Source organism: Salvelinus fontinalis, chromosome 2 (genome assembly GCF_029448725.1).
Source record: "Salvelinus fontinalis isolate EN_2023a chromosome 2, ASM2944872v1, whole genome shotgun sequence".
Classification (NCBI taxonomy): Eukaryota; Metazoa; Chordata; class Actinopteri; order Salmoniformes; family Salmonidae; genus Salvelinus; species Salvelinus fontinalis.
Genome location: NC_074666.1, coordinates 8,574,426 through 8,598,785, shown reverse-complemented (window position 1 = coordinate 8,598,785; position 24,360 = coordinate 8,574,426). Strand labels below are relative to the sequence as shown.

At 46.0% G+C, this 24,360-nt stretch overlaps 1 protein-coding gene and 1 pseudogene across 3 annotated transcripts in view; both read left to right on the top strand.

Annotated features, from left to right (window-relative positions):
* The first annotated feature begins 4,431 nt into the window (after window positions 1-4,431).
* On the top strand, window positions 4,432-6,366 carry LOC129811330 (nucleoredoxin-like protein 2; annotated as a pseudogene).
* A 5,531-nt stretch (window positions 6,367-11,897) lies between these two features.
* The window catches only part of LOC129811307 (chondroitin sulfate N-acetylgalactosaminyltransferase 1-like), a 49,418-nt gene continuing 36,955 nt past the window's right edge, over window positions 11,898-24,360 (top strand). For all 3 annotated transcript variants that reach the window (XM_055862530.1, XM_055862511.1, XM_055862521.1), the window contains exon 1: window positions 11,898-12,270. The gene's annotated coding sequence lies outside the window, so the exon portion shown is untranslated. The remainder of the gene's footprint in view (window positions 12,271-24,360) is intronic.

Sequence of the window (24,360 nt, the reverse complement as noted above, 5' to 3'; positions counted from 1 at the left end):
GGGTCACAAAGCCAGAGTGGGTTGATGAGTTGGGCGGGCTAGTCAAGACTGCTTCGCTTGTCATGGAGAGGGGCTCCAGGCAACGTCGCAGTGTCAGCTCAACTCCTATTGTCTGCTGGGGTTGTGGCCAACCTGGCCACATTCAGCGGGAGTGTGGCAGATTCCCCCGTCACCAGGGAAACGACAACGGGTTCTCGCGCAGGGGGCAGCGCGGGCCCACCCCCCCGCCCCCGAACCCACTGTAAGCAAAGGAGGTACCCTGCAGCGCAGACAAGAGGGTGGGGCCCTGCTCCCCCAGGGTGTAGCTGCCGCCGTGTTTCCTAGTCCGGTAGTTGTGGTGGGACGTACCACCGTTGGGGACTTCTGCAATGTCGTCGTCAAGGTAGAGGGGGTGGAATGTTTGGCCCTGGTCGACACGGGCTCTACAGTAACCCTGGTGAGACCAGACATACTACCTGTTGGGGTGCGGGTGGAGCCGACCCATGTCCAGCTACGGACTGTCACGGGGGAGCTAGCCCCCATGTTAGGGAAGTGTCAGCTATCTGTGACTGTGGGGGGGAGAACTGTGGGGTGTCCGGTGTGGGTAGCAGCGGTGCAGGACCCCTGTATACTGGGAATGGACTTTTTGAAAAACTGTGGGGCTCAGTTGGACTTAGCGTCAGGTACTTTGAGGCTGTCGGGGGGGCCCACAGTGGGAATGTCGCCTTCGGGAGGGCCAGCAGGGGGCAGGGCTGTTCCTCCGTCTTCCTCCAAGCTTGCAGAAACTCCACCGGTCATCCCGGCTGCTCCCTTGGTCGTTGTGCCATCCCAGCAGCTGTCTCCGGCGGCGACGGCCTTCACTCCCCATCATGGTGCAAGCACAGGCAGCCCAGTAGCCCAAAACACACTGGCCCCTTCAACCCATCAGCCCGTCGGGGGGAAGGAGGAAGCTATCGACGCCGTCGAGGCTGTGTGGCTGAAGAACTGTCAGGGTCTGGATGAGGGACAACAGAGACAGTTAAAGCAGCTGCTGTTGGACTTTAAAGATAGCTTCGCTTGGGGGGAAGATGAGGTAGGACAAACGCACCTAGTTCAGCACGAAATAGACACTGGGGACGCCCGACCCATTAAAATTCGGCCCCGTCGTATTCCCCTTGCCAGGAGGGAAGCAGCAGACACAGCTATTGTTGACATGTTGCGGGCTGATTTCATTGAGCCATCAGATAGCCCATGGTCCGCGCCGGTCGTCATGGTGCCTAAGAAAGGGGGTAAACTTAGGTTTTGTGTTGACTACAGGGGCCTAAATTCTGTCACCACTAAAGACTCTTATCCCATACCGAGGATTGATGAGTCGCTAGACCACGTGAGAGGGTCCTCGTGGTTCTCCTCCCTTGATCTGCGCAGTGGCTACTGGCAGGTGCCCCTCTCGCCAGGGGCACGTGAAAAAACGGCCTTCTCCACAGATAGGGGCCATTGGCAGTTCAAGGTGCTGTGCTTCGGGCTCTGTAATGCTCCTGCCACCTTTGAGAGGCTCATGGACAGAGTGCTGGCGGGGGTTCCGAGAGACGAGTGTGTTGTGTACCTAGACGACATATTGGTGCACGGCACATCGTTTGAGGGGGCACTGGGGGCAATTAGGCGAGTGTTGGAGAGAATCTCGGGGGCGGGGCTAAAATTACATCCGGGAAAGTGCCATTTCATGCAAAGGGAGGTGGCGTTCCTGGGGCATCAGCTGGGTGGCGAGGGCATCAGCACGATGCCAGACAAAGTAGAGGCTGTGAGGGGGTGGCCAGTTCCAGGGGGAAAAAAAGAGGTTAAGAGCTTCCTGGGGCTGGCATCCTACTATCGTAGGTTTGTGAAGGGGTTTGCGGGGGTAGCGGCTCCTTTGAACCAGCTACTCAAGGAGGACACTGTTTTTCAGTGGACCGAAGAGCACCAGCGGGCGTTTGAGGCCCTCAAACGGGCCCTGATGGAGGCCCCTGTCCTGGCCTCACCAGACCCGAACCGTCCGTTCATCCTGGACACCGACGCAAGCAATGAGGGGTTGGGGGCTGTGCTGGCTCAGCGGGGTCCTGATGGGGAACACGTAGTAGCTTATTACAGCAGGACTTTTGATAAGGCTGAAAAACGCTACTGCGTGACAAGGAGAGAGCTTTTGGCTGTCGTGGCAGCAGTACGCCATTTCAAGTACTACCTGGGGGGCCTGCCGTTTGTGGTCCGGACGGATCACTCCGCCCTGCAGTGGCTTCTCTCCTTCAAGGAGCCAGAGGGTCAGATTGCCCGCTGGCTGGAGGAGCTACAACCCTACGACTTCCAGGTGGAGCACAGAGCCGGCCTTCGCCACAGCAATGCAGACGCCTTGTCCCGCCGCCCGTGTGCTGAGGATGGCTGTGGGTACTGCGCCAAACGGGTGGAGCGAGAGAGAGAACTGTGCAGGGAGGAGGGAGTCACCGCCACGGTGAGTCAGCTGAGTGTGACAGAGTGCCGGGAGCTTGAGGCTGTGGACGTTGGGGAGTGGAGGCGTCGCCAGGAGGAGGACGCAGAGCTGCGTCCTGTGCTGCGGTGGGTGGAAGAGAGAAGACGACCGCCGTGGGGGGAAGTAGCCCCTCTATCACCAGTCACCAAAGGACTGTGGGCTAAATTCACAGTCCTTAGAGTGGCTGAGGGAGTGCTCCAGAGGGGGTGGAAAAAGCCAGCGACTGGAGAAATTACGTGGCAGGTAGTGGTGCCCAAAAGGCTGCAGGGGAGCGTGTTACAGCAGCTTCATGGGGGAGTAGGCGCAGGGCATTTTGGGGTCTCCAAAACGTTAAAGCGCATGCGTAAAGGCTTCTATTGGGCAAGGCACAGGAGGGATGTTGAGGACTTTTGTAGGCAGTGCGACGAGTGTGCTGCTAAAAAAGGACCTCCAGGTCAGTCACACGCCCTCCTACAACAATTCCCAGTAGGGGAGCCCATGGAGAGACTGGGGGTAGACATAGTAGGGCCGTTTCCAACCACAGACAGCGGTAACAGGTGGATTCTAACCGCCATGGACTACTTCACCAAGTGGCCGGAGGCTTACGCTCTCCCAGACCAGGAGGCGGGGACAATAGCTGATGCGTTGGTGGGGGGAATAATCAGTCGGTTTGGGGTGCCACAGTCTATTCACAGCGACCAGGGAAGAAACTTCGAGTCACGGGTGTTCTCAGAGTTGTGTAGACGGTTAGGCGCGGAGAAGACGCGCACTACTCCGCTTCACCCGCAGAGTGATGGGCTGGTGGAAAGATTTAACAGAACATTAGCACAGCAGCTGGCCATCGTTACCTCAAAACACCAGAGAGATTGGGACACCCACTTACCGTTTATTCTTATGGCGTGTAGGTCGGCTGTTCAAGAATCGACTGCGTGCTCCCCAGCACTACTAATGTTAGGTCGTGAGTTGCGCACCCCAGCCGAACTGACGTTTGGCCACCCTCCTGATAATGACGACGGGGTTTTGCCTGGCCCGAACTATGTGTGTCGTCTGCAGAACCGGTTAGAAGCGGCTCACACCTTCGCAAGAGAGCAACTCGAGAACGCAGGGGTGCGCCAAAAGCGCCACTACGACTCGCGCGCTAGGGGGAGGCACTTTGGAGCGGGAGAATGTGTGTGGCTTCACAACCCCACGCGCAAGAAGGGGCGGTGCCCAAAGCTGGACAGTGCATGGGTGGGGCCGTGTCTGGTGATAGAGAGAGTGGGGGAGGTGACGTACCGGGTGGAGGTTCCCCCACGGAGCAGGAAGGTGGTGGTCCACCGGGATCGATTGGCACCCTACAGAGGGAGGAAAACGGTAGGGAATGGGAGTGAGGGCTCTGATGTGAGCCCACGGGAACAGTCTAACGAGGAGACTCTAGCACAACCTGAGCCTGGGGAGGGGGCTGCTTCTTCGGAGGGCGCTGGAAATGACATTGGGGCAGAGGAGCGTTCTGGGGGGCCACCGCTGAGAGTCACGGGGAGGCCCAAGAGACTGATGCGACCTCCGGGTCGTGTTAAGGATTTTGTTGTGTAACCCTAGGGGCTAGGGTTTAGAAAGGGGGGGGCTATGTAACGACCCGGTATTGTGTTCTGTGTTTGTGGGTGTGTTATGGTTCTCATGGCTACTAGCAGGGGTTAAATATGTCAGGGCAGATGGAAAGGTTGGGGGGGTATGATGGGTAATACCGCGGGATTTGGAAATGCATAAATAGGGATTACTGTCTCATTGTTCTCTCTCTTCTGTTCGTGCCTTGATCTGTTCCTATGAGAGTGACTCTTGACCCGACAGGGTAACGTTGTGTACGTTCGGCATTTAGCGGCGTGGGTTGTGGCCGGAACAATAGCCCAGTTTATGAATAAACCTGTGTTAAGACCTGCACACCTAGAGTCCGTCTCTTTTCCCTTTATGACCCAGCCGGGTCATTACAATATATATAACTATAATGGTTCGATTCGACCATGGTGGAGGTTTTTGTGTGGAAAACTCTGCTCAATAAAGAAGGGGATCTTATTGATCCAGAAGAAACTCTCAGGAATAAAGTAGTAGGACTATATTTTTCTGCCGGCTAGTGCCCGCCTTGTCGAGATTTCACCCCTATTCTATGCGATTTTTACACGGAACTTGTCGAGGAGAGCGAGCCACCTGCACAGTTCGAAATAGTTTTCATATCTTCTGACAAGTCAAGTGATGATATGGTGGAATATTATCATGACATGCACGGGGACAGGCTGGCCCTGCCATGGACGGATCAATACCATTTTTTTTGTAGCCTATTCCTATTTGAGTTATTGTAAATAGCCTAGTGACACAAACATTTCTACATACATTATGGCTGAACTGATCGTATATGCTTTTCCCCACGGTTTGTATCCTATCCCATAGCACAGCAGGCTAACTGTAGGCTACGGGCTTTTTAAAAGGTTTATGGGTCACCCTTTGAGGGATTAGGTTTAAAAATAGGGCAAGGTCTCTACGAGCCTGATTAGACAAAGTGATTGGAACTCTGCAAGGCTAGTCTACTGTATGATCCGACACATTGGGACCTGTATTTTATGTTGTAGCACAGTGGTTCCCAACCTTTTTCGGTTACTGTACGACCAACTGAATTTTGCTCTGCCCGGAAGTACCCCCTCATGTGCATTTTACCAGTAGGCCTATGGTCTCATGAGTCTTCTCAAGTACCCCATGTGGATAGGCCAAGTACCCCCAGGTCCTAGAACCCCTGGTTGGGAACCACTGTTGTAGAACATGTGTTTTGAAATTGTTATTCTCACCCATTTGATTGATAATTGGCCTATCAATTATGAGAAACGTGTGTAGCTATCCTGCAACATCCCTCTCATAATTGGTTTCTGTGACTGACACAATCCTTTGTGGCTTCATAAAAAGTGAATGTGTTATTTTTGCCTGGTATGAGCCATGTGGTGATAAAGACCTGATTGTGCTCTGTGCTGTTCCACTTTCCCTTCCCAGTGATCTCAAGAACAGGTACAAAATCACAGCAGTCCCCAAGCTGGTTATTGTGAAGGAGAATGGAGACGTGATCACAGACAAAGGCAGGAAACAGATCCGGGACCAGTGCCTGGCCTGCTTCAGGAGCTGGCTCGAGGTGGCCGAAGTCTTCCAGAACTTTAAAGCTTCCTAGACATTCTAAAATACATCATTCTACATTCTAGAGCATCTTCCTGCTCCTAACCCATAAAGACTGTTCTTATCTAGCTGTCTATTCTAAACTTCTGCACTACAACGTAATACTGTCTATATTCTAAACTTCTGCACTACAACGCAACACTGTCTGTATTCTAAACTTCTGCACTACAACGCAACACTTGTCTATATTCTAAACTTCTACACTACAACGCAATACTGTCTGTATTCTAAACTTCTACACTACAACGCAATACTGTCTATATTCTAAACTTCTGCACTACAACGCAACACTATCTATATTCTAAACTTCTGCACTACAACGTAACACTGTGTCACGATCGTCTTGATAAGAGAGAGAGGACCAAGGCGCAGCGCGTGAAAAATACATCTTCTTTTAATGAAGGAAAAAACAAACACTTACAAAATGAACAAAACAAACAATCGTGAAGCTAAACTGAACTAAGTGCACACATGCAACATAGAACATAGACAACACCCCACAAAAGCCTACTGCCTATGACAGCCTTAAATATGGCTCTCAATCAGAGACAATGAATGACAGCTGTCTCTGATTGAGAACCAATCTAGGCAGCCATAGACATAACTAGACAACACTACTCTAGCTCTGCCCCATACAACACCCCTAGACATTACAAAACACATACCTTCCCCATGTCACCCCCTGACCTAACTAAAAAACTTAAAGAAAACAAAGAATACTAAGGCCAGGGCGTGACAGTCCCCCCCCCAAAGGTGCGGACTCCGACCGCACAACCTGAAATAGAAAGGGGAGGGTACGGGGTGGGCCCCATCATGGCGGCGGCTCGGGCGCGGGACGTGGCCCCCACTCCACCATTGTCAATGCCCGCCTTGGTAACCTCCTCCAAATGGCCACCCTCCAAATTAACCCCACCGGACTAAGGGGCAGCACCGGACTAAGGGGCAATACCGGAATGAGGGGCAACACCAGAATGAGGGGCAACACCAGAATGAGGGGAAACTCCGAAGTGAAGTGCAGCACCGGACTGAGGGGCAGCACCGGACTGGCTGGCGGCTCTGGCGGATCCTGGCTGGCCGGCGGCTCTCGCGGATCCTGGCTGGCTGGCGGATCCTGGCTGGCTGGCGGATCCTGGCTGGCTGGCGGATCCTGGCTGGATGACGGCCATGGCTGGATGACGGCTCTGGCTGGTCATGGCTGGATGACGGCTCTGGCTGGTCATGGCTGGATGACGGCTCTGGCTGGTCCTGGCTCGCTGACGGCTCTGGCTGATCATGGCTCGCTGACGGCTCTGGCTGGTCATGGCTCGCTGACGGCTCTGGCTGGTCATGGCTCGCTGACGGCTCTGGCTGATCCTGTCTGGCGGAAGGCTCTGGCTGATCCCGTCTGGCGGAAGGCTCTGGCTGATCCTGTCTGGCGGAAGGCTCTGGCTGATCCCGTCTGGCGGAAGGCTCTGGCTGATCCTGTCTGGCGGAAGGCTCTGGCTGATCCCGTCTGGCGGAAGGCTCTGGCTGATCCCGTCTGGCGGAAGGCACCTCCAAATCCGCCCTCACCGGCTCCTTACGGTAAGCAGGAGGAGTTGGCTCACGTCTCCCGACTGACCCAACTAAACTACCCGAGAGCCCCCCCCCCCAAGAAATTTTTGGGTTTGACTTACGGGCTTCCAGCCTTGTTTCCGTGCTGCCTCCTCATAGCGCCGCCTCTCTGCTTTCGCTGCCTCCAGCTCAGCTTTGGGGCGGCGATATTCTCCTGGTTGAGCCCAGGGTCCCTTTCCGTCCAATATTTCCTCCCAAGTCCACGAGTCCTGGTTCTTTGGCCACTGCTGCTGGTTCGTCTCACGCTGCTTGATCCATGGTTGGTGGGGTGTTCTGTCACGATCGTCTTGATAAGAGAGAGAGGACCAAGGCGCAGCGCGTGAAAAATACATCTTCTTTTAATGAAGGAAAAGACAAACACTTACAAAATGAACAAAACAAACGATCGTGAAGCTAAACTGAACTAAGTGCACACATAGAACATAGACAACACCCCACAAAAGCCTACTGCCTATGACTGCCTTAAATATGGCTCCCAATCAGAGACAATGAAGGACAGCTGTCTCTGATTGAGAACCAATCTAGGCAGCCATAGACATAACTAGACAACACTGCTCTAGCTCTACCCCATACACATACAACACCCCTAGACATTACAAAACACATACCTTCCCCATGTCACACCCTGATCTAACTAAAAAACATAAAGAAAACAAAGAATACTAAGGCCAGGGCGTGACACACTGTCTATATTCTAAACTTCTACACTACAACGCAACACTGTCTATATTCTAAACTTCTACACTACAACGCAACACTGTCTATATTCTAAACTTCTACACTACAACGCAACACTGTCTATATTCTAAACTTCTACACTACAACGCAACACTGTCTATATTCTAAACTTCTACACTACAACGCAACACTGTCTATATTCTAAACTTCTACACTACAACGCAACACTGTCTATATTCTAAACTTCTACACTACAACGCAACACTGTCTATATTCTAAACTTCTGCACTACAACGCAACACTGTCTATATTCTAAACTTCTGCACTACAACGTAATACTGTCTATATTCTAAACTTCTACACTACAACGCAACACTGTCTATATTCTAAACTTCTACACTACAACGCAATACTGTCTATATTCTAAACTTCTACACTACAACGCAACACTGTCTGTATTCTAAACTTCTGCACTACAACGCAACACTGTCTATATTCTAAACTTCTACACTACAACGCAACACTGTCTATATTCTAAACTTCTACACTGCAATGCAACACTGTCTATATTCTAAACTTCTGCACTACAACGTAATACTGTCTATATTCTAAACTTCTGCACTACAACGCAACACTGTCTATATTCTAAACTTCTACACTACAACGCAACACTGTCTATATTCTAAACTTCTGCACTACAACGCAATACTGTCTATATTCTAAACTTCTACACTACAACGCAACACTGTCTATATTCTAAACTTCTACACTACAACGCAACACTGTCTATATTCTAAACTTCTACACTACAACGCAACACTGTCTATATTCTAAACTTCTACACTACAATGACAATATGTTTTTTTTTCTAATGAATAGACATGAGTGGCTTATATTTTCAGAATACATATTTTGAGGCTTTCGGCTATTTTTTATATTTTGTTTTATATGACTTAAAATGCACAATAATGATTAAATCCTTTGCTGTCTGTTAACAGTCTGATAGTTATTGTGAAGTGTAATGATGTTATGGAACAATCAAGTCAGTGCCATTCCTCAGTGTGCCATTAGAATGCTAAAAGAAAAGCCCACAGGATAGATAGTATTTTCACCATAGCTAAATTGAATCACAATCATTTTGTTTTCCTTGTAAATTGGCAAGCTCTTTGACTTAGATTATGATAGTCAACAGTCAGCGCTCATCCAAGCCTGTCTCTATAGATTATTATCTATATGTTATTATATGTTATTATAACAAATCATGCTGATGTCAAATAATTGATAAATGTCCACTTGATGGCTGTAAAAACTAACAAGGTAATGCTAATGCCTTTGCACTTTATTCCAGTGAAATCATTTTTACCACAGGATGTCGCCATAGACTCACTTATAAGGCTACATCCTCAGCTATAGATTGTATGCTACAGCACTTCTCCCTCCCCCATAGAGTTTCTGTTTTTCCACCTATTATCTTTTGTGAGAAAGCATTTCATGTAAACAATATATTTGTAAGAATATTTTGAAAGAGTTGCTATTGCAGTATGTCAAACAGGGAAACTAGTTTGAGGGGGATTTGACCAAATGCTAAACTGAACTTGATCCTTTGAATTAAAAGAGGCTTGACAAAGTAGAGAAATTTTGTGTTAAAGAAACCTCTGAAATGCCATAGGCATAGCGCTTGCTCAGTCAGCTCCTTCCCTCCCATTACTTTATGGTCTCTGACTGAAATACTGCCTACACAGTGCTGACTGGGCCGTTCAGTCCTCTGGTTAATTCACTTATGCAATTATGGTGAATTATTTAGAATCTGTTGAAGAAACTTGCTGTCCTTACTCAGCTGAAGTGCCATTAGGTCAGCGTCTTGACCATAAAAATGTATATTTGGGTTTTTATGAACACAGTTATTGTCAAGGTGACAAGTGATCAGAGAAACCTTTAAGACACCTTGTTCACTGGTCCAACAGCTGTCCTATGGAAAGAGCTGCCACCAGTTTAGCAATTGAGAGGTCTTGAACCAGCGACCCTACAACTACAGGACAAGTGCACACCTGTGGCATAGGTCAAGTGTGCCATAATGGTCTAGACCTCTTGGTGGTGGCCATAGTTTGCTCATATAGGCTACAGCGAGGCTACAGCAAGGATATAGGCTACACCGAGGCTATCGGCTATCATGAGGTAGGTAGGCTTGTGAGGCAAAGTCACTCCAATGAACGGGTTGACCAAACTCACAATAATTGTTTCCAGCTCTTCTTGGTGATGCAACCATTATATAACACTTTGCCGAGTGCAAACTAGTCCCGAGAGCAAAAAAAAACTTAGGCTATTTGAACGGTTTGACTTTTAACTTGGCTTGAATGCACGGCACACAATCACACAACATTTGTGAGGTTCTCAGGACCTGCTTGAGCCAGACTTCCCAAGTACCCAAATGAACTGTCTGACCTCAGACACTGCTCTGAGACCTGTTCTCAATGTTCCTTTGAGACACAGCTGGAGGGAATGTGTGTAATGAGTGGACATGATGAATAAACCACTGTACGGTAGACTGGCGGGTGGCTGTGGTTTTCATACCACTGTGCAGCTCTGCTTCTAAATCGCAGAACAGAGTTGCAACAAGAGGACCTCAGTTGCCTAAACCCCAACTCAAAATACCACCGATGGTAGGAGAAAACAGGGTTCCTTTTCACAACTGATTTTAACTAAATATTATTGGTTCCACAGCCTTTTTATAGATTTGTCAACTTTTTGTAATTGAAAAAAAATGTTTGCTCAAACATTAAAAAACTTCTGCAAAAGTTCAGTCAACTTAAAATGATGTGTTTGCTCAATTTGTCTCATTATTTTGGCATCGTACCTACAAAAAAAAGCTTGTGGAACTAGTTACACACACAGTACTTTTAACAGACAATGTTTTCTGCTGACATACTTGACACACATGATTACATTGTACATGTTCATTTATACAGGAGTTAGTGTTCAACATGTCCTCACATGGGATTTGAACTCACAAACTCTTGGTTCACAGCATTCCAATCTTCCTGCTAACAGGTCCCGAGAAATAAATCTCAGCTCTGTCAAAAGTACAGTTAAGAAAATCTATTTAATTTAAAGTGTAACATTAAAATAGAGTAATATGCAACACCAACATTCGAAAATTATACAGAAAACCCCAAAATTGCTTAAATAAGTAATTCAAATCAGTAATGAGAGAATAACTGCATTTTTAACAGAGCTGAGATTTATTTTGAAGTGCAAAGAGTAGCAAAACAGGTGAAATCAGTCATTGACACAGACCTGGTGGCATCGGGGAATATTGGAAGGTCATGAACCAAGAGGTTGTGCATTCAAATCCCAGGTGAGGACAAGCTGAATAATAATTAGTGTATAAATGAACATGCACAATATAATCATGTATATCATTCCTTGTGTGTCAAATATGTCAGTTGAAAACATTGTATTTTAAAATCACTGTGTGTGTAACTAGTTCCACAGCCTTTTTTAAGGTAAGATTCCCTAAATAATAATTTCTAGTTAAATGAACATATGAGACAAATTGAGCAAACACGTCATTTTAAGTTGATTACATTTTGTCTGTTTTCTCATGTTGTAGTTAGGTCTGGGATAACTAACATGTTTCAGTTCAAGTTAAACTTTGAGGGAAAATGTTGTAAACAAAAAAAAAGACTGTAGAACCAAATAAATAGTTGAAACAACTAGATTTGTGTTTTTTTGTTTGTTATTTTCCAGTGTAGACGCACCTTTTCAGAATAACGGTCATGCAGTTCAAATTGAAATATGATATCAATCGGGGTCTAGCATTTATTTCCCTCTTCATATTAGCCAATAATGGTACATTTGATATTTCAACACCAAAGTTGTTTGCCTACATGTTCATACTAGACCAAAAGACAGAACCGTGCTGCGCTTTTTTACGCATGCTGTGCGTTAGGGGAGTTTCTCAACTCTCATCTCCCCGATGTTTTCATATGGACTGCCAGTCTATCTCAGAACCAGACACGACCAAATAATATAAGCTACAGCAACTAAAATTGGGTATAGACTAATCCAGATCCACATGTCTCACTTGAGATTCAGTCGAATAAGACTAAGCTACTTTCTTGCTGGCATAGGACTGTATGACTGTATGAAAGCTAGTAGTGTTTATTGTGCTATAAGGGCATGCTGAATCAGGTAACAACACATCCTTTATGTGAGTGTTGAGGAGAGGCGGAGAAACCACTGGGGCGGGCTGGGCTCGCAGGATCCTCTTCCTGTGTGAGTACACACACGCTCTTTATTCACCGCACTTTTTACACTCGTGCTTACGGTCCACCGAGAATCATCCACTGGAATAAGGAGAAATGGTTGAATGAAAGGTATGGAGAAAGCATGATGGTTGTTATCGTCTCTCTGTGTTTCTAATGTTTGAGAGTGTCATGCTGTGGGTAAGTAGGATAAGCTTTGCCTGTGTTCAATATTGTTTGATTTGGCGGTTGATGCGGGCACATGTTGCCATGTAAACACCAAATGAACTGTCTGTTCACATCAGGGAAGTTTAGTCTCTTTCCTAGATGGTGAGATGAGATTTGGTGATGGAAATTGTTTCAGCATCAAGAAGATAACGCTGAATGTATAGGCTAAGCCTTATGAAATATAACACACACACATATATATATATATTTATCAAGAGTTAATATCAAGAGTTAATATCATGCCATCTCCAATCAGTTCAGGCATTTCAATTCAATTTGTACAATAATTCAGATTGTGAAATGATTATGACCATACAGAGTACGTGTGTGTGTGTGTGTGTGTGTGTGTGTGTGTGTGTGTGTGTGTGTGTGTGTGTGTGTGTGTGTGTGTGTGTGTGTGTGTGTGTGTGTACTTTCTTACACATATTTTTCTTCAAACTGCATTGTTGGTTAAGGGCTTGACAGTAAGCATTTCACTGTAAGGTCTACACCTGTTGTATTCGGCGCATGTGACAAATAACATTTAATTTCCAATGAGATAGAGAGAGAGAGAACAGAGAGAGAGAGAGAGAGAGAGGACTGTTTAAATACGGGTGTCTTTTATTCATTGTGACAGTATTGTGCTCATCACTGGGATGTTTGTTTTTAGATGGGCTAATGCTGTGAAGAAAATAGAGATAGGATGGGAGGGAGAGATATTGTCAAGAGAACGGAGTTAGGCTGTGGTGGGAATGGGACTGTGTCTATGAGATGAAAGAGGGTAGTGTTGGAATGAGATGACAGACAGTAGCCTAGTCTCACTCCCCCAGCAATAGCCTACAGGGATAGGATGGAAGGAGTTTGGTGAAGAGAGGAGGTGTGCCCAGTTCTCTCATGTTGACAGAGATGATGATGACACATTCTATTCTGTGGGAGAGAGGGACTGGCACACCGAGTGACTAAAAGGAGACGCATGATGTTGTGAGGCTCCTGCCTTTCCTCGTGTGAACAGAGAACCACTCTGCTAAGACAGGTTCTCTTTCTGCTTCTCTCTTTCTGCTTCTCTCGCTTTTTTGCTCTCTCTCTCACACACACACACACACACACACACACACACACACACACACACACACACACACACACACACACACACACACACACACACACACACACACACACACACACACACACACACACACACACACACACACTAACACACACTAACACACACACATCCAGCCAGTCCTTCCGTATGACGTCATGCAAAATTCAGATTAACAATTGGGTAGATTAGCAGTAAGCGGTTAATTGGGAACATTGCGAGAGCGTAGAGTAAAGGGGTTGGTTGTTTGCGTTGGGGCAAATAACCCCAGACATTACAACATTCAAACACCTAGCCGCAGCTCTGCTCTCGCACAAAACTCACAGCTAATGTCCTCTTGATTGTACTGCATGCTAATTCAGGGCCTTGGTTTTAATCAGGAAATTACTCTCTAAGCCTGCTTTATGCAATCGTGAAAAAGTTGGCCTAAAGTGCCTCACTGTTAAAATATTTGGCCATAATAGATCCAGTTGTTTTCTAAATCAGAAATTAATAAACTGGGATTGCTTGAAATGTGTTTTGTATGAATTATTTAGACAGATATTGTAAGTATATTTTAAGCCAGTCAAAAATCTGTCAGATACTATTTTCCTTAAAAAAAGCCAAGTCAAACCCCACTCTGTAACAGTGAAGTGACTATTCACTAGCCAAACATATGTGTGTCACTTGGTGCCAAGTATCCTTTCTGTTTAGGGGGATATGGTTTCCCTTAGTGAGATGTTCACTACAACAATACATTATGTATCTGTGTCTGAGTCTAATGTCCATCTGTTAGATGTCCTCCTGTTTCCATGTGTGGAATATTCACTAGTTAATCCTCTGCTGGTCCGCTGGTGGCTGCTGGTGCTGACGTGACATTTATCTCATGTACACAGATCAGGTGTCAGTCATCCTCTCTCTGTCTGAAGTACAGTCCATCCAGAGACATAGAGGTATGACTCTGAGTCCATCTAGCCAGGGTCATTTTATCGCATGATGTTCATGATGATGATAAATGGCATATATTTTATTAAATATTATTAGTAATGTGATCTCCACAGAGATATCTCTCCTTAATGACCAGACATCAGAGGAGGAGTCATCCTTATCGATCGCAGCTCGACACACACGCACACACAGACACACGCACGCACGCACGCACACACACACACACACACACACACACACACAGAAGTCCTGGCCATATAAACCAGCCCTACCTGTATTACGAAGCCAGCAGTACTGGCTACCAGTCATGTCCACATGCATACACACTGGCTCCATTCACTGGTCCCATTCCAAAATCAGTACCCCTTCTAGTCTCCAGTGTGAGCCCACTGGTCTGTTGGATAGAGGGCTCCATTCTGTTAGACATCACACAGGAGGACAGAGGGCTCCATTCTGTTGGACATCACACAGGAGGACAGAGGGCTCCATTCTGTTGGACATCACACAGGAGGACAGAGGGCTCCATTCTGTTGGACATCACACAGGAGGACAGAGGACTCCAGTCTGTTGGACATCACACAGGAGGACAGAGGACTCCAGTGTGTGGATCTAATAGGAGGCTGGTGCTGCTGGCCAAAGTCTTACACCATTTGTTGGACAAGGTCGCTGGATTCTGCACTCTAATTCACCAGAAATCCAGTACATCATGTTTCTCACGGGAAGCCAGAAAACAGGGAAAGAAGTGTGTGTGCATGCCTGTGTGTGTGTGTGTGTGTGTGTGGGTGTGAATGCTAGTATGTGTGTGTGTGTATGCCAGTGTGTGTGTGTGTGTGTGTTTGTGTGTGTGCGTGCATGCATGCATGCCAGTGTGTGTGTGTGTGTGTTTGTGTGTGTGTGTGCATGCATGCCAGTGTGTGTGTGTGTGTGTGTGTGTGTGTTTGTGTGTGTGCGTGCATGCCAGTGTGTGTGCGTGCAACCTTGCAGGCATGTCTGTGTGTGTGTGTGTGTGTGTGTATGCAACCTTTGCGTGCGTGTGTGTGTGTGTGTCACACAGCCATGCCGCCCATTCAGATGAGATGTAACCTGAGGCTAGAAGGTCATGCTGGATGAGTTCATGTGTTATCTGGCAGTCTTCAGACCTGGAGATGATGCCGGGGCAATGAGGGCAGAACACACACTCTGTATATAAGCTCCTTCATCAGCAAGTGAAGCTCAAATGAGGGCACACTCAGTACTGATGTACTAATGGTACATTAGACTGCAGGAGTGGGAGTGACAATATTATTGTATAATATCTAATCTATGTAGAGGGAATCCATAATCGAGATTATCCTGCTACACTAAGAACCCAGTCATAGACTGTGTAAAATATACACTGAGAGTACAAAACATTAAGAACACCTTCCTAATATGGATTGTATTGAAAGCATTGTGGCTTGTTATGAATTGTTTTAGGAAGAACACTTTCATTGTTTGGGGCAGCAGGTAGCCTAGTGGTTAGAGTGTTGGTCTAGTAAACAAAAGGTTGCAAGATCAAATCCCTGAGCTGACAAGGTAAAAATGTGTCATTCTGTCCCTGAACAAGGCAGTTAACCCGCTGTCATTGAAAATAAGAAATTGTTCTAAACTGACTTGCCTAGTTAAATAAAGGAAAAATAAAATTATAGTTCTGTAAGTTGTGCTTACTATAGGGTATAGGTTTAGGTAAGTATGTCAATGTGACACTATGTGCTTTTGTGTATAGATAGAGAGATGGAGTGCGTAACTGAGATTAAGTGTTTAGTGTGTAGCAGAACAGAGAGTGTTTTTAGGAGCAGAGCGGGCCAGATGGCGGCTAGGGTAGTGTAGGATCAGGCTGGGGCCTGGCACCGAGGAAAGTAGCTCCCAGGAACCCTAATTAAGGGGAGGGAGAATCACCTGAGGGCCAGAGGGACATCAAAGAGCCCTTTCTCTAACCCTCTCTCTGCCCCCTTCTCTCTCACTCTCTCCTTCTCTCCCCCATCTCTCCTTTTCCCTCTCTCTCTCTAAAGGACTGCTCTACAGTAACACCTTTGACTGGTTTTGTGTTCTCTCCCCTTCTCTCTCCCCTTCTCCTCCTCTCCTACTCTCCTCCTCACCCCCCTCTCCTCCTCTCCCCCTCTCCCCCCTCTCCTCCCTCTCCTCCTCTCCTCCAATCCCCCCTCTCGCCCCCCCCCTTCTCCTCCTCTCCTACTCTCCTCCTCACCCCCCTCTCCTCCTCTCCCCCTCTCCCCCCTCTCCTCCTCTCCTCCTCTCCCCCTCTCCTAAAACTTCCCCTTTTTCTACACGGCCAGTTCAGACAGATTCACATTAAAAGCCACTGTACATTCCCGAAGGGAAGCCCAGGTAGAGAATGACACGTCAGTGACCAGGACGAAACTGTAGGAATAACTGATATATAGAGATCACTGAGGTTGTTATAGGGTTAGTAGGGTTCATGATCTTGTTTTCAGTCATTACAGACCGACCACTGCTAGCGTTCATGTATGTAACCACTGCACCTTGCTCAGTGCTCAGTATGGTAAATATTTGAACATTCTAGCTTCATGTATGAAGTAACGCACTTGCGTACATACACACACACACACACACACACACACACACACACACACACACACACACACACACACACACACACACACACACACACACACACACACACACACACACATACACATACACATACACATACACATACACATACACACACACACACACACACACACATCCAGCCAGTCCTTCCGTATGACGTCATGCAAAATTCAGATGAAAATTGGGTAGATTAGCAGTAAGTGGTTAATTGGGAACATTGCGAGAGCGTAGAGTAAAGAGGTTGTCAGGATACCAAGGATAGAACCATCAAACAACATGTAGTAGCCTACAGACAGCATGGAGTAACCCACAGATAGCATAGAGTAACCTACAGACAGCATGGAGTAACCCACAGACAGCATGGAGTAACCTACAGACAGCATGGAGTAACCCAAAGACAGCATAGAGTAACCTACAGACAGCATGTAGTACGCTACAGACAGCATGAAGTAACCCACAGACAGCATGGAGTAAGCTACAGACAGCATGGAGTAACCTACAGACAGCATGGAGTAACCTACAGACAGCATGGAGTAACCTACAGACAGCATGGAGTAACCTACAGACAGCATGGAGTAGTCTACAGACAGCATGGAGTAACCTACAGACAGCATGGAGTAACCCACAGACAGCATAGAGTAACCTACAGACAGCATGTAGTACGCTACAGACAGCATGGAGTAACCCACAGACAGCATGGAGTAAGCTACAGACAGCATGGAGTAACCTACAGACAGCATGGAGTAACCTACAGACAGCATGGAGTAACCTACAGACAGCATGGAGTAGTCTACAGACAGCATGGAGTAACCTACAGACAGCATGGAGTAGTCTACAGAGAGCATGGAGTAGTCTACAGACAGCATGGAGTAGTCTACAGACAGCATGGAGTAGTCTACAGACAGCATGGAGTAACCTACAGACAGCATGGAGTAGTCTACAGACAGCATGGAGTAACCTACAGACAGCATGGAGTAGTCTACAGACAGCATGGAGTAGTCTACAGACAGCATGGAGTAACCTACAGACAGCATGGAGTAACCTACAGACAGCATGGAGTAACCTACAGACAGCATGGAGTAACCTACAGACAGCATGGAGTAACCTACAGACAGCATGGAGTAGTCTACAGACAGCATGGAGTAACCTACAGACAGCATGGAGTAGTCTACAGACAGCATGGAGTAGTCTACAGACAGCATGGAGTAGTCTACAGACTGCATGGACTAGTCTACAGACAGCATGGAGTAGTCTACAGACAGCATGGAGTAGTCTACAGACAGCATGGAGTAACCTACAGACAGCATGGAGTAACCTACAGACAGCATGGAGTAACCTACAGACAGCATGGAGTAACCTACAGATGAAATGGAGTAACCTGCAGACAGCATGGAGTAACCTACAGACAGCATAGAGTAACCTACAGACAGCATGGAGTAACCTACAGACAGCATGGAGTAACCTACAGACAGCATAGAGTAACCTACAGACAGCATGGAGTAACCTACGGACAGCATGGAGTAACCTACAGACAGCATGGAGTAACCTGCAGATGAAATTGAGTAACCTACAGACAGCATGGAGTAACCTACAGACAGCATGGAGTAACCTACAGACAGCATGGAGTAACCTACAGACAGCATGGAGTAACCTACAGACAGCATGGAGTAGTCTACAGACAGCATGGAGTAGTCTACAGACAGCATGGAGTAGTCTACAGACAGCATGGAGTAGTCTACAGACAGCAAGGAGTAGTCTACAGACAGCATGGAGTAGTCTACAGACAGCATGGAGTAGTCTACAGACAGCATGGAGTAGTCTACAGACAGCATGGAGTAGTCTACAGACAGCATGGAGTAGTCTACAGACAGCATGGAGTAGTCTACAGACAGCATTGAGTAGTCTACAGACAGCATGGAGTAGTCTACAGACAGCATGGAGTAGTCTACAGACAGCATGGAGTAGTCTACAGACAGCATGGAGTAGTCTACAGACAGCATGGAGTAGTCTACAGACAGTATGGAGTAGTGTACAGACAGCATGGAGTAGTCTACAGACAGCATGGAGTAGTCTACAGACAGTATGGAGTAGTGTACAGACAGCATGGAGTAGTCTACAGACAGCATGGAGTAGTCTACAGACAGCATGGAGTAGTCCACAGACAGCATGGAGTAGTCTACAGACAGCATGGAGTAGTCTACAGACAGTATGGAGTAGTGTACAGACAGCATGGAGTAGTCTACAGACAGTATGGAGTAGTCTACAGACAGCATGGAGTAACCTACAGACAGCATGGAGTAGTCTACAGACAGCATGGAGTAACCTACAGACAGCATGGAGTAGTCTACAGACAGCATGGAGTAGTCTACAGACAGCATGGAGTAGTGTACAGACAGTATGGAGTAGTCTACAGACAGCATGGAGTAACCTACAGACAGCATGGAGTAGTCTACAGACAGTATGGAGTAGTGTACAGACAGCATGGAGTAGTCTACAGACAGCATGGAGTAGTCTACAGACAGCATGGAGTAACCTACAGACAGCATGGAGTAGTCTACAGACAGCATGGAGTAACCTACAGACAGCATGGAGTAGTCTACAGACAGTATGGAGTAGTGTACAGACAGCATGGAGTAGTCTACAGACAGCATGGAGTAGTCTACAGACAGTATGGAGTAGTGTACAGACAGCATGGAGTAGTCTACAGACAGCATGGAGTAGTCTACAGACAGCATGGAGTAACCTACAGACAGCATGGAGTAGTCTACAGACAGCATGAAGTAGTCTACAGACAGTATGGAGTAGTCTACAGACAGCATGGAGTAACCTACAGACAGCATGGAGTAGTCTACAGACAGCATGGAGTAACCTACAGACAGCATGGAGTAGTCTACAGACAGCATGGAGTAGTCTACAGACAGCATGGAGTAGTCTACAGACAGCATGGAGTAGTCTACAGACAGCATGGAGTAGTCTACAGACAGCATGGAGTAGTGTACAGACAGAATGGAGTAGTCTACAGACAGCATGGAGTAGTCTACAGACAGCATGGAGTAGTCTACAGACAGCATTGAGTAGTCTACAGACAGTATGGAGTAGTCTACAGAGACATCTTAGCACACGAACAACACCTCGGAGCCACAGGTGAGAATGCCACAAAATCCAACCTCAAATACTTCACACTTCACAAAGATACTGTGTTCTACAGAGAAGCAAAAGAAGGCTGTCAGAGGCCCTTTCCACACCCTCCCCACCTCCCCAACCTGTTCCTTCCCCTCTCATCTCTGTTTGACAAGGGCATGTTATTTCCACGGCATAACTGTGACTGCTGTCTGGGAATGGGCCAGAAATGGGTCAGTATTTAGAATAAATTGTACCCTGCAAAACATCTGCCCCCCCCCACACACACACCCCCACACCCACACACACACACACACACACACACACACACACACACACACACACACACACACACACACACACACACACACACACACACACACACACACACACACACACACACACACACACACACACACACACATCCCTCCGCCTCCCACCCACAGTGCACAGTGCACAGCCCCATGCCGCTCAGCCACCAATACCCCGTAGCCAGGAAGCCTTTCTTACAGGGGTAGTCGTTTCCATGTCACAACCAGATGCTACTCAGAGATTAACACGAGAGGTGTCCCCCTCTGATCATCACCCGCCCGGCTCGCCACCTCAGCTCTCTCTCTTTTCTGTCGCTCCCTTTTCTGCAAGTCCTCTGAAAGAGAAAATACATTACTCATCATAGCTTAGTCAGATCAGAATATGTTTTATTCGGTCGGTGCCCTTCTGTTTTTTTTTCTCTCTACATTTGTATACAAGCGCTTATAAACACTATTTGCATATTGATCACGTAATGATTCCTATTTAGCAAATGCTTAAACAAAGATTCCGTATAAACATTTGTAAGGTAGGATGGATTAAATCTAGCTCTACTGTTTCTAAGGAACAAACAAATCCCTCTTAGTTATACGAACACAGGAAGAACGTCAGAAACATTAGCCGAAGTAACACCAGTAACAGCAAGACAGAACCCACAGTTGTACGTAACTATTCGTACACAACACCATTAGTCAGAGGTGACAGGAACATGGCTAAACTCCTCTAAACTGTAACACCACAGTTTAATACTTCCCTCTGTATTGGACAGGCTATGACATCACCGCTGAGATGAGACCTGCCAGAAAGTAAAAAGGCACATCATTTCCTGACTGCAATACAGTGGCAGTTTGTTTCACCTCAGACCGAAAATTAAGACAAGACTTGAAGGTTAGCTCAGTTGCCAACTTATTCACAAAGGATCTCAGAATAGGAGTGCTGATCTAGGGTCAGTTTTTCCCTTAATATCATAATGAATAATGTGGAACTGATCTTGGATCAGTAGTCCTACTCTGAGACGGTTTATGAATATGGGCCCTGGTTTCAGAAGTAGGAATAGATGTTATCTTGTAATGTACTTTTCATTCAGTTCCACATTAGGGTTATATTGGGATCTGTGTACAGTATTAAATGTAGATAGAATCAGTATGACGTTGAAATTTAATAATGAATCATAATGTAATTATTGATTTCAGAGAAGAACACATCATCCCATAATATGATGTAGAGGTTTTATATTGCGGTATGACAGCCCTCTCAGTTCCCCTGGGGAGTCAAATGGAAACCAGTGAATCAATCCATTGACACAGTCACTGAGAGTCGGTGGTTTGGCTGTGAATCACCATTCATTCAGTCTCTCCTACCAACCTCAGTCCCTGGCTCTGGCTCTATGTGGGAGAAGGCCTGGTAGTTACAGGCTGTGGACTCATAGGGTACATTTAATTAGTGTACAAGTAGCATCCTCACCTCGTCTCCTTTCCACTGCACTGTCACATACAAAAGAAAATAAGACAAAAGAAAATATATATATGTATACAGTGCAAGCTCGTAGCATCATACCCAAGAAGACTCGAGGTTGTAATCCCTGCCAAAGGTGCTTCAACAAAGTACTGAGTAAAGGGTCTGAATACATATGTAAATGTGATTTTTAAGTTTTTTATTTTTAATAGATTTGATCAAATTTCTAAAAACCTGTTTTTGCTTTGTCATTATGGGGTATTGTGTTTAGATTCATGAGGGGAAAAAACAATTTAATCCATTTTAGAATAAGGCTGTAACGTAACAACATGTGGAAAAAGTCAAATGGTTTGAACACTTTCCAAATGCACTGTATATATGTTTTATTGTCACTTTAACTCAGTACTGGTACCCCGTGTACAGTCTACTTCAGAAAGCATTAATACCCCTTGACTTATTCCACATTTTGTTGTGTTTCAGCCTGAATTCTAAATGTATTAAATATTATTTTTTTCACCCATCTACACACAATACCCCACAATCACAAAGTGAAAACATGTTCTTAGAGATTTCTGCAAATTTTGGAAAATGTAATATAGAAAAATCTAATTTAAATAAATATTCACACCCCTGAGTCAATAATTTGTAGGAACACCTTTTGTCAGCAATTACAGATGTGAGTCTTTCTGGGTAAGTCTCTAAGAACTTTCCACACCTGGATTGTGCTACATTTTCCCATTATTCTTTTCAAAGTTTTACAAGCAAATTGGTTGTTGATCGTTTCTAGACAACCATCTTCAGGTCTTGACATATGTTTTTCAAATAGATTTAAGTCCAAACTGTAATTCGGCCACTCAGGAACATTCACTGTCTTCTTGGTAAGCAACTCCAGTGTAGATTTGGCCTTGTGTTTTAGATTATTGTCCTGCTAAAAGGGGAATTCATCTCCCAGTGGAAAGCAAACTGAACCAGGTTTTCCTCTACGATTTTGCCTGTGCTTAGCACCATTCCGTTCCTTTTTTATCCTGAAAAACTCCCCAGTCCTTAACGATTACAAGCATACCCATAACATGATGCAGCCACCACCATGCTTGAAAATATGGAGAGCGGTACTCAGTGATGTGTTGTGTTGCATTTGCATACAACATAAACCTTTGTAATCAGGACATAAATGTAATTTCTTTGCCACATTTTTTGCAGTTTTACTTTAGTTTACTTTAGCTTCCTGGTTTTCACTCTATAATTTAGGTTAGTATTATGGAGTAACTATACCGAACAAAAATATAAACGCAGCATGCAACAATTTACAGTTCACATAAGAAATCAGTAAATTGAAATAAATTCATTAGGCAGTAATCTATGGATTTCACATGAGTGGGATTTCAGATATGCATCTGTTGGTCATAGATATCTTAAAAAACAGGTAGATGTGTGGATCAGAAAACCAGTCAGTATCTGGTGTGACCACCATTTTCCTCATGCAGAGCAACACATCTGCTTTGTATAGAGTTGATCAGGCTGTTGATTGTGGCCTGTGGAATGTTGTCCCACTCCTCTACAATGGCTGAGCGATGTTGCTGGACATTGGCGGGAACTGGAACCCGCTGTGCCACAAGTTTTGAGGGTGCATGCAATTGGCATGCTGACTGCAGGAATGTCCACCAGAGCTCTTGCCAGAGAATTTAATGTTAACCTCTCTACCAAATTCACTGCTTGACTGAGGGACCTTACAGATAATTGTATGTGTGAGGTACAGAGATGAGGTAGTCAATCAAAAATCATGTAAACATTTCAGCTTTTCATTTGTAATTAATATATACGCACAGTACCAGTCAAAAGTTTGGACACACCAACTCATTCCACGGTTTTTCATAATTTTTTTATTTTCTACATTGTAGAATAATAGTGAACACATCAAAACTATGAAATAACACATATGGAATTATGTAGTAACCAAAAAAGTGTTAAAGCTTTGAGATTCTTCAAAGTAGCTGCAGAGCAGCCCAGGCATCTCTTTCCTAAGATGTTGGCTTGAGCTAGCAGAGCAGCCCAGGCATCTCTTTCTTGAGATATTGGTTTGAGCTAGCAGAGCAGCCCAGGCATCTCTTTCCTAAGATGTTGGTTTGAGCTAGCAGAGCAGCCCAGGCATCTCTTTCCTAAGATGTTGGCTTGAGCTAGCAGAGCAGCCCAGGCATCTCTTTCCTAAGATGTTGGTTTGAGCTAGCAGAGCAGCCCAGGCATCTCTTTCCTAAGATATTGGTTTGAGCTAGCAGAGCAGCCCAGGCATCTCTTTCCTAAGATGTTGGTTTAAGCTAGCAGAGCTGCCCAGGCAGCCCAGCTCTTAAATACAGTCCAGTATTCAATGCTGGCATAACTGATCCTTTCATTAGGAGCAGACTGTACTAAGCCTATAAAGAGCTAATTGTGTGGTGAGTTAACAGAGAGACACACATACAGTCACACTAGCTAACACACTAACTGATTGATTTGAT